The sequence below is a fragment of the Pinus tabuliformis genome, chromosome 5_2 (assembly GCF_031772625.1).
Source record: "Pinus tabuliformis cultivar Carrire ecotype Pingquan chromosome 5_2, CPIR1, whole genome shotgun sequence".
NCBI classification, from domain to species: domain Eukaryota; kingdom Viridiplantae; phylum Streptophyta; class Pinopsida; order Pinales; family Pinaceae; genus Pinus; species Pinus tabuliformis.
In genome coordinates, this window is record NC_142306.1 from 22,606,334 (window position 1) to 22,615,677 (window position 9,344).

At 44.2% G+C, this 9,344-nt stretch overlaps 1 non-coding gene and 1 pseudogene across 1 annotated transcript; both read right to left on the bottom strand.

Moving 5' to 3' along the window:
- Positions 1–402: 402 nt before the first annotated feature.
- LOC149157406 (25S ribosomal RNA) lies at positions 403–3,751 on the bottom strand. The gene has a single exon (XR_016262138.1). It is a non-coding gene; the product is annotated as a 25S ribosomal RNA (ribosomal RNA).
- A 2,911-nt stretch (positions 3,752–6,662) lies between these two features.
- LOC149157407 (18S ribosomal RNA) lies at positions 6,663–8,017 on the bottom strand (annotated as a pseudogene).
- Between the last annotated feature and the right edge of the window lie 1,327 nt (positions 8,018–9,344).

Here is a 9,344-nt window from a genome sequence, read left to right on the forward strand (position 1 = left end):
ATGTACGAACCTTATTTGAAGATTCTATCAGAGGATCTTGAAGACCCTTACCTTGCAAATGTTTCTTCCTTTGATGATGGAGGCCTTCTACGAATTTTGATCATGATCAATCATTTTTCATTGTGGATGAAACCCTATAATAGGTATAGCGGGATTCTTCTAGACTTGATAACAATTTGTGAAGCTTTTTTACAATTTATCTTGTTATCTTAATCTTATTCTCTTCTTATTAATGCATGTGTGTTTACTCCATCAAACTAGTGCCAGAAACATAAAAACAAGAACACAAGATGTTGGCTCTTTTCCAGGGAAAAACCTCTCTCTCTTATAGAGGAAAACCCTTTCATAAATTTCTCTTATTGAAGCTTCTTATTGGTCATTGAAAAGTCCTAGACCCTTGACAAGAATATCCTCGAAGCACAAGTCAAGTCCTTCCTCCTCTCTACACTTACAATACCCCGTCGCATATTTAAGTCATTTGCAAAGGATTCTTCTCAATGACCATTTGGAATTGAACTTGAAAGCTGCCTTGACCAAGATGCTTCACAGTCACGGTTTGCAAATGACATGGGTCCCTGGGGGCAACAAAGCGATGCCCCTACTATGAGTCGAGATACAGTCGAATAGTGACATTCACCTCTTCTAGCATGGATTCTGAATTAGAGGCATTCAGTCATAATCTGACACACATTAGCTTCATGCCACTGGATTTTTAACCAAGCGCGATGACCAATTGTGTGAACAACGGTTCCTCTTGTACTAAGTTTAATTACTATTATAGTGCGGTTCATCAGTAGGGTAAAACTAACTTGTCTCATGATAGTCTAAACCTAGCTCACGTTCCCTATTGGTGGGTGAACAATCCAACACTTGGTGAATTCTACTTCACAATGATAGGAAGAGCCAACATCGAAGGATAAAAAAGAAATGTCACTATGAACGCTTGGCTGCCACAAGCTAGTTATCCCTGTGGTACCTTTTCTGACACCTCTAGCCTTAAATTCCAAAAATCTAAAGGATCGATAGGCCATGCTTTCATGGTTTGTATTTGTAATGAAATCAAAATCAAATGAGCTTTTACCCTTTTGTTCCACATGAGATTTCTGTTCTCGTTGAGCTCATCTTAGGACACATGTGTTATCTCTTAAAAGATGTTTTTCCCCTGCCAAACTCCCCACCTGATAATGTCTTATGCCTGGATCGACCCGTTGAAACATGCCTTAAGGCCAAAAACAAGGGTAATTCCCCATCTCTGCCCCTCAGAACAAGTAAAATAATGTTAAAATTAGTGGTATTTCACTTGCACCAAAAACGTCTCCCACTTATTCTACACCTCTCAAGTCATTTCACAAAGTCAGACTAGAGCCAAGATCAATAGGGTCTTCCTTCCCCGCTGATTCTGCCAAGCCCATTCCCTTGGTTGTGGTTTCGCTAGATAGTAGATAGGGATAGTGGGAATCTCGTTAATCCATTCATGCATGTCACTAATTAGATCACAAGGCATTTGGCTACCTTAAGAGTGTCATAGTTACTCCTGTCATTTGCCCGCGCTTGGTTGAATTTCTTCACTTTGACATTTGGGCAGTGGGCATAAATCACATTGCATTAGCATTTGCATGGACCATCACAATGATTTTTTTTAATTAAACATTCGAATTCCCCTTGTCTGTACCAGTTTTGAGTCGACTGTTCGATGCCTAGGGAAAAGCCCCTAGCAGGGGGAATTCTACGCCCGTAGCCCAATCGGCACGTGATTGTCCACCCTCGCCACGAGAGCAGCTCAGGCAGACTCCTAATAGCCCATGAGTTGAGGGCGTAGACCCCTAGGCCCAACCCTCAGAGCCAATCCTTTTCCCGAAGTTATGGATCTGTTTTGCCAACTTCCCTTCCCTACATTGTTCTATTGACCAGAGGTTTTTCACCTTGGATACTTGATGCGGTTATGAGTACGACCCAGCATGAATGGTAGTTAGTCCTCCATATTTTCAAGGGCTACTAAGGGCACATCAGACACTGCAAGACGTGTGGTGCTCTTCCAGCTGCTTGACCCTCTCTTCGAGTGAATAGATTCAAGGGTGGGCAAGTCGTTAGAAAGAAAAGATAACTCTTCCTAGGGCCCCTGGCAACATCTCCAGATATCCTAATGTTGTTTCCTGCAGCCATGTATCGATTCAAGAATATTAACCTGATTCCCTTTCGATGCCCATGCAGAGTGCACACTTGATACAAGGCTTCCCAATCTCTTAGTATCGATTAACCCATGTCCAAGTGTTGTTCACATGGAACCTTTCCCCACATCAGTCTTCAAGGTTCTCATTTGAATATTTGCTACTACCACCAAGATCTGCACTGAGGCTAATCCACCCAAGCTCATGCCCAAGGTTTGTCAATGACCCCCACATCCTCCTACTTATCGAAGCCAGGGAATTGCTTCGATGGTCAAGTATAGGTTGCGCGCTTCAGCGCCATCCATTTTCGAGGCTACTTGATTTGGTAGGTGAGTTGTTATGCACTCCTTAGCAGATTTAGACTTCCATGACCACCATCTTTTTGTCTTAATCAACCAAAACCCTTTGTGGGATCTAGGTTAGTGAGAAATTTGGCACTATAACTCGACTTTCGGTTCATCCCGCATCGCCAGTTCGGCTTACCAATAGAGCATCCGCACCCTCTTACCTATTTAAAGTTTGAGAATAGGTCGAGGGCGTTATGCCCCTAATGCCTCTAATCATTTGCTCTACCCGATAAAAATCGCGTGTGAGCTCCAACTATCCAGAGGGAAACTTTGGAGGAAACTAGCTACTAGATGGTTTGATTAATCTTTCGCCCCTATACCCAATTCAGACAAACTATTTGCACATTAGTATTGCTACAAGCCTCCACCAGAGTTTTCTCTAGCTTCACCCTGCTCAGGCATAGTTCACCATCTTTCAGGTCCCAACAAGTGTGCTCGCACTTGAACCCTTCACGTAAGCTCAAGTTCAGTCAACGATGCACACCCCTAGAGAGGGGATCTCACCTGTCAACTTCCGTACGCCTCGTAGGTTTTCAAACCTGCTGACTCCCACACATGTTACACTCCTTGGTCTGTGTTTCAAGACAGGTCAAATGGAAAGCCCACCAATCAACACCACGAGCGCGTAGGTGCTCACGGCATGCCACAAGGGCACACGCTTCGTTTCTCAACCACCACAACAGCAATCCGATAGGTAGTAATCCACCCATGCTTGTGATGATGTAGTAGCTCGTGTTCGTTTTCACCTCAAGTCGAGTGACAGACCAGCTTGAGCCATTCCACATCCGACTGAGATGCATCAATAGCCTCCATATGCTTCGCTCCCAGTAATTTCAAGCACGCTTTAACTCTCTTTTCAAAGTCCTTTTCATATTTCCCTTGTGGTACTTGTTCACTATCAGTCTCTTGCCCGTATTTAGCCTTGGATGGAATTTACTACCCAATTAGGGCTACATTCCCAAACAACCCAACTCGCCGATAATGCCTCATGATGTGGTAGGGTCCTGGCTCGATAGGGCTGTCACCCTCTCAGGTGCCCCCTTCTAAGGGACTTGGCCTAGGTCCGCTGTTGAGGACGCTTCTACAGACTACAATTCAGGCGACGTTGTCGCCCAATTTTCATGTTCGGCTCTTCCCGGTTTTCTCACCACTACTAGGGGAATCCTTGTAAGTTTCTTTTCATCCGCTTAATTATATGCTTAAACTCATCGAGTGTTTTCGCTTGAGCTAAGGTCTCAAAGTTGGAGCTAAATCTTCCCTACCTGATGGGAGGACAAGAGAGAGAAAAGAAAGTTCAAGCGATGCCACAGAAAGCCCGCATCGGCTAATGCCGACTGCTCATCCAAGGGGACAAGATCACTGATCGTTGAAGCACACCACGAAACATTGCTTGAGGTATTTTAGCCAACCGCACCACATTGGGCATGGATGACCAGCTCCGATGCTCGCTAACATATTTCAGGGAGCAAATTTGAATGGGATGTGATGCCCAGATAGACATGCCCTCGACCAAGGCCTTGGGCACAAATTGCATTCAAAAACGCATGAAATAAAGAGAAACAAAGGTGTCTACCCCCCTCACAAGAGGAGGCTCAAACAAAGAACAATCTCCTCGAGCCCCACGCCCTTGAAAAAAGGGGGTAAATGCATGGAACAACAATTGAGAAGGACTAGGGTGGCCACCCCGAGAGCTTGCACTACTTTAAATCCTTCCTAAACACCAATCCACAACAATTCCCCTTTTTCTCTATAAAGCTACAAACCGAAAGGAAGAAGGGAAAAAAACAAGGTGAAAGAAATAGAGATCAAACATGGCTATCGGCTCACAAGGGGAGGCTCAAACAAAGAAAAAGCCTCCCAAACCTCGTGCCTTTGCAAAAAGGGGTGGAATTGAAGGGGACGAAAATTAAGAAGGACTAGGGTGGCCACCCGGGAGCTCACACTGCATTTCGTCCTTCCCAAACACCAATCCACAAACGTCCCACCTTTTCTCTGTAAAGCTATGGGCCAGAAGGAAGAAGGGAAAAAAACAACATGAAAGAAAGGGATATCAACCATGGCTACTGGCTCATAATGGGAGGCTTCAAATAGAGAACAAGCTTCCCCAACCCCGTGCTTTGCAGAAAGGGTGGGAACTACAGGGGAGGAGGATTGAGAAGGACTAGGGTGGCCACCCTGGGAGATCGTAATTCTTTTTTTCCTTCCCGAACACTAATCCACAAAAATCCCACCTTTACTCCGTAAAGCTAGGGGCCAAAAGGAAGAAAGGAAGAAAAAAACATGAAAGAAAGAGAGATATCAAACATGTCTACCGCTCACAAGGGGAGGCTCAAATAGAGAATAATCTTCCCCAACCCCGTGCCTTCACAAAAATTGGGGGAACTATAGGGGATGACGATTGAGAAGGACTAGGGTGGCCACCCTTAGAAATTGCACTGCTTTTCATCCTTCCTAAACACCAATCCATAACAATCCTACCTTTTCTCCATAAAGCTGGGGGGCAAAAGGAAGAAGGGACATGAAAGAAAGAGATATCAAATGTGGCTACCAGCTCACAAGAGGAGGCTCAAACTGAGAACAAGCTTCCCAAACCTCGTGCCTTCACAAAAAAGGGGGAACTACAGGGGATGGTGATCGAGAAGGACTAGCATGGCCACCTTGAGAACTCGCACTACTTTTCATCCTTCCCAAGCACCAATCCACAACAATCCCACCTCTTCTCCATAAAGCTAGGGGCAAAAGGAAGAAGGGAGGAAAACAACACCAAAGAAACAAAGATCCCAAGGAAAGAGAGAATCTCAATAGCACGCTGAGTAGATGTCCGCTAACCAAAAAGGAATCAAACAAGGCACCCAATCAAAAATCATCCCACCTCTTCACACCCTCCCACATACATTACGATACAACATCCTTTCTAGCTTACAACATAACAAAAAACAATCAAACAACCAAGAAAATAAATCACAACCCAAACTTGACCACTAGAAAAGACAAGGGTTGCTATGAGACCAGTGTTTGGAGCACGTTACTGAGAGGTAAACAACCCCCTAACCCAGCACAAGGCTTCAAATGACAAATAGACTACTAATAACAAACACACCCTGCTATTTCAACCCTCCATGTACAAAACACCCAACAACCTTTCTAGCGAGAAAGTCAATGGGGGTCAAGAATCAAACTCCAAAGAGGAGTTTTCATGTGCTGACACTCAATGCTGGAGAAAGCCACAGGTCACAAATACATCGATGGTGCAAGGCCACTAAAGAGATGGATGTCTGCAAAGTGCACACCATGAAACAAAGAAATGACCAAGTCCCACAAAAAACCCACAATCCAAAGGGAGGAACAAAGACACAACCCGCTACTTATTTTTTCCTTAAAAGGGGAGTGACTCATGAGAGGATGAGGAATTACCTCAACGACAAAGGCAAGAGATAAGATTGCCACCCTCATGCCCATTGGCAGGGAAAATTGCGATCTTGATGGAGCTCAGACCGAGGAAGGGGATTTTCATTACCTGGACACCCAACCCTTCTGTGAGGGCATATCATGGAACGGTCGGGAGGACTAGGGTGGCTAGCCCAATGGGTTGAACCACTCTTCATCCATCCCATATTGACCCCACCCCAAACATTTCCACTCACGGAAGGTATGAGCTACTAGGTGCATGCACAACCACTCCCTCGACCCAACCACCAGCAAAAAATCTCACCCAAGCAACCCATCAACCACTGCTACCTTTGGAGAGAACCAACTATGGAAGCCCGTACCCTTGGCCCATGCCTTCTAATGAACAAAAGACCGAGCACCGCCGCTACGAATGAGTCTAAATTTATCCATCGTATTTCCCAAGCACCTCAACTGCAGCAACCATGCCCGGCCGAATAGATCGTTGGAAGGGCTCCCAAGAAACAAGCTTCTAAACTCCCTATAGAAACATATTAGGGGAAAGAAAAACAAAGGATGGATGGGACAAGCACAAGCTTGGCTTGCAAGCACACACACAAAAAAAAGTGTTACCTCAAGACAAGAAACCAACAATGTTCCCACCAAACACCAAACCTGCTCCCCTAGAGACACACCACATAGTCCCACGTTGAAATCGGAACCCAACCAACCCGAACCAAAAAATAAAACCCTTTGCTATCAATGATCCTACCATAGGTTCACCTACAGTAACCTTGTTACGACTTATCCTTCCTCTAAATGATAAGGTTCAATGAACTTCTCACGACGTCGATGGCAGCAAACCACCATCGTCAACGCAATCCGAACACTTCACCAGATAATTCAATTGGTAGGAGTGACGGGGGGTGTGTACAAAGGACAGGGATGTAGTCAACACGAGTTAATGACACACGCTTTCTAGGAATTCCTCATTGAAGACCAATAATTGCAATGGTCTATCCCCATCATGATGCAATTTGAGAAAAATTTTCGAACATCTCGAAACAGGAATAAAAACTTGTTGGCTGCATCAGTGTAGCATGCGTGAAGCCCAGAACATCTAAGGGAATCACAAACCTATTATTGCCTCAAAATTTCATGGCCTAAATGGCCATAGTCCCTCTAAGAAGTTGGCCGCGAAGGGGAACCTCCACGTAGATATTTAGTAGGCTGAGGTCTCGTTCATTATCAGAATTAACTAGACAAATCGCTCCACCAACTAAGAATGGCCATGCACCACCACCCATAGAATCAAGAAAGAACTCTCAATCTGTCAATCCCTACTATGTCTGGACTTGGTAAGTTTCCCCATGTTGAGTCAAATTAAGCCATAGGCTCCACTCCTAGTGGTGCCCTTCTTTCAATTCCTTTAAGTTTCAACCTTGCGACCATACTCCCCCTGGAACCCAAACACTCTGATTTCTCAGAAGGTGCTGGAGGAGTCCTTAGAGCAACATTTACCGATCCCTAGTTGGCACCCTTTATAGTTGAGACTAGGACGGTATCTAATCGTCTTCGAGCCTCCATATTTCATTCTTGATTAATGAAAACATCCTTGGAAAATGCTTTCGCAATGGTCCGTCTTTCATAAATCCAATTATTTCACCTCTGACAATGAAATACAAATGCCCCCAATAGTCCATATTAGTCAATACTCTGGTCCCGAAGGCCAACATAATAAGACCAGACTCCTATCATGTTATTCCATGCTAATGTATTTAGAGCACAAGCTTTCTTTGAGCACTCTAATATTTTCAAAGTAATAGCGTCGGAGCCGTGACCCAGCCAATTAAGGCTAGGAGCATGCCACTGACAAAAGGGATGGAAGGGCAGGTGTACACCGAGTAGGCAGACAACCTTTATGACCCAAGATCCAACTACGAGCTTTTTAACTGCAACAACTTAAATATACACTATTGGAGCTAGAATTACTGTAGCTACTGGCACCAGGCTTGTCCTCCAATGGATCCTCATTAAGAGATTTAGATTGTACTCATTCCAATTACCAGACTCGATGAGCCCAGTGTTGTTGGGAAAAGTATCCAATACGGAATGACCCTATCCCACTCTAAGGGTGATAGATCCTTAGCAACAATCAAATCAAAGCTATCTAAGATTACTTCTTTATGACATGCAAAAGAGGAAAGGAAGAGATCCACTCACTGATGTCTTTCGCGAATGGCTGATCCAATCTTCTCTCCTGGCTGCTTGCTCCCAGCTACTTGTCTTCTCACGGACCCAGCTACACAAGATCCTGCAAACAAGACAAGAAAAGGAAACTACAAGAAACATGCATTCATAATTGATTCAAGGATTAGAATAAATCAAATACGCAAGTAAGACAATACATCATTGAAACACATGTGAATAGAAGAACCTCAAATGCTTTATTAATGGAAGAAAGTAAGGTTCAGGTGGTGATACAACCATAAGAGGCCCAATCCAGCATCACCTTCCCGACGGAAAGAAATCTCCTCTTCACCTCCTTCAAGCAATCACCCAATAGTCCCAACTATAAACCAACAACAATTCTTTGCACAAAATTCCGGCCTCCAGATCCCATGGGATGAGATCCTTATATAGAGTTTTGGAGTGAAGATGAGTCAGCTTAATGTGTGACTAGTGTCCTCTTCAACTCCAGTTGTTCTTCAGTTCTTGAGTCCACTTGGAGATCCTACCTTCCACTTGGAGTTTTAGAACCTCTTACTCATCACTTAGGCGAATCTTTTGATCCAAGTGTCATTTTGGAAGCTTCCTGGGCACTGACAAATTGAGGAAAGATTCCTCCACATGTCCAAACTCGCTCAGCGCAGGTAGCCTTTGTTGAAGTTGACATTCAGCGTAGGTAGACCATGGAGCAGTTGACATTTAGCGCAGATGCTCAGTGGAGCAGTTGACATGATCCAGAATTGACCTGTTTTTTAGTGTTTTTTAGTGGAGAACTGATTTGAAGTGTTGTGGTTTGCTGACCTTGTTCCTCTAGGGGTAGGAACAACATGTTTAGGGACTTTGGATCCCTCAGATTATTGACATTTCATGCTTCATGCTGTAAGGCACAAAAATGTCTATAACAGTTGCCCCCTAAAGTATGAGGTCGTTTATCGGGTGAAATGCTTTATTAGGAGGATCCGAAGTTCATTCAATCGCCGGGAGGTGACCTGTAATAAGATACAATACAATACATTATTTTTCATACTGCTTTCATGATCTAGCCGAGGCGGGCATTCCCCATGCTCAGCTTTATAAATACATTTTTTGTACATAGAACAGACGATCGTCTGATGGTAGACTGATAATTCTCTGCTGAAATTATCATCCTTTGAGTAGGATGATCATCTGCTGCACATGTCAATGTTCTTTATTTCCTGAATATATATCGCAG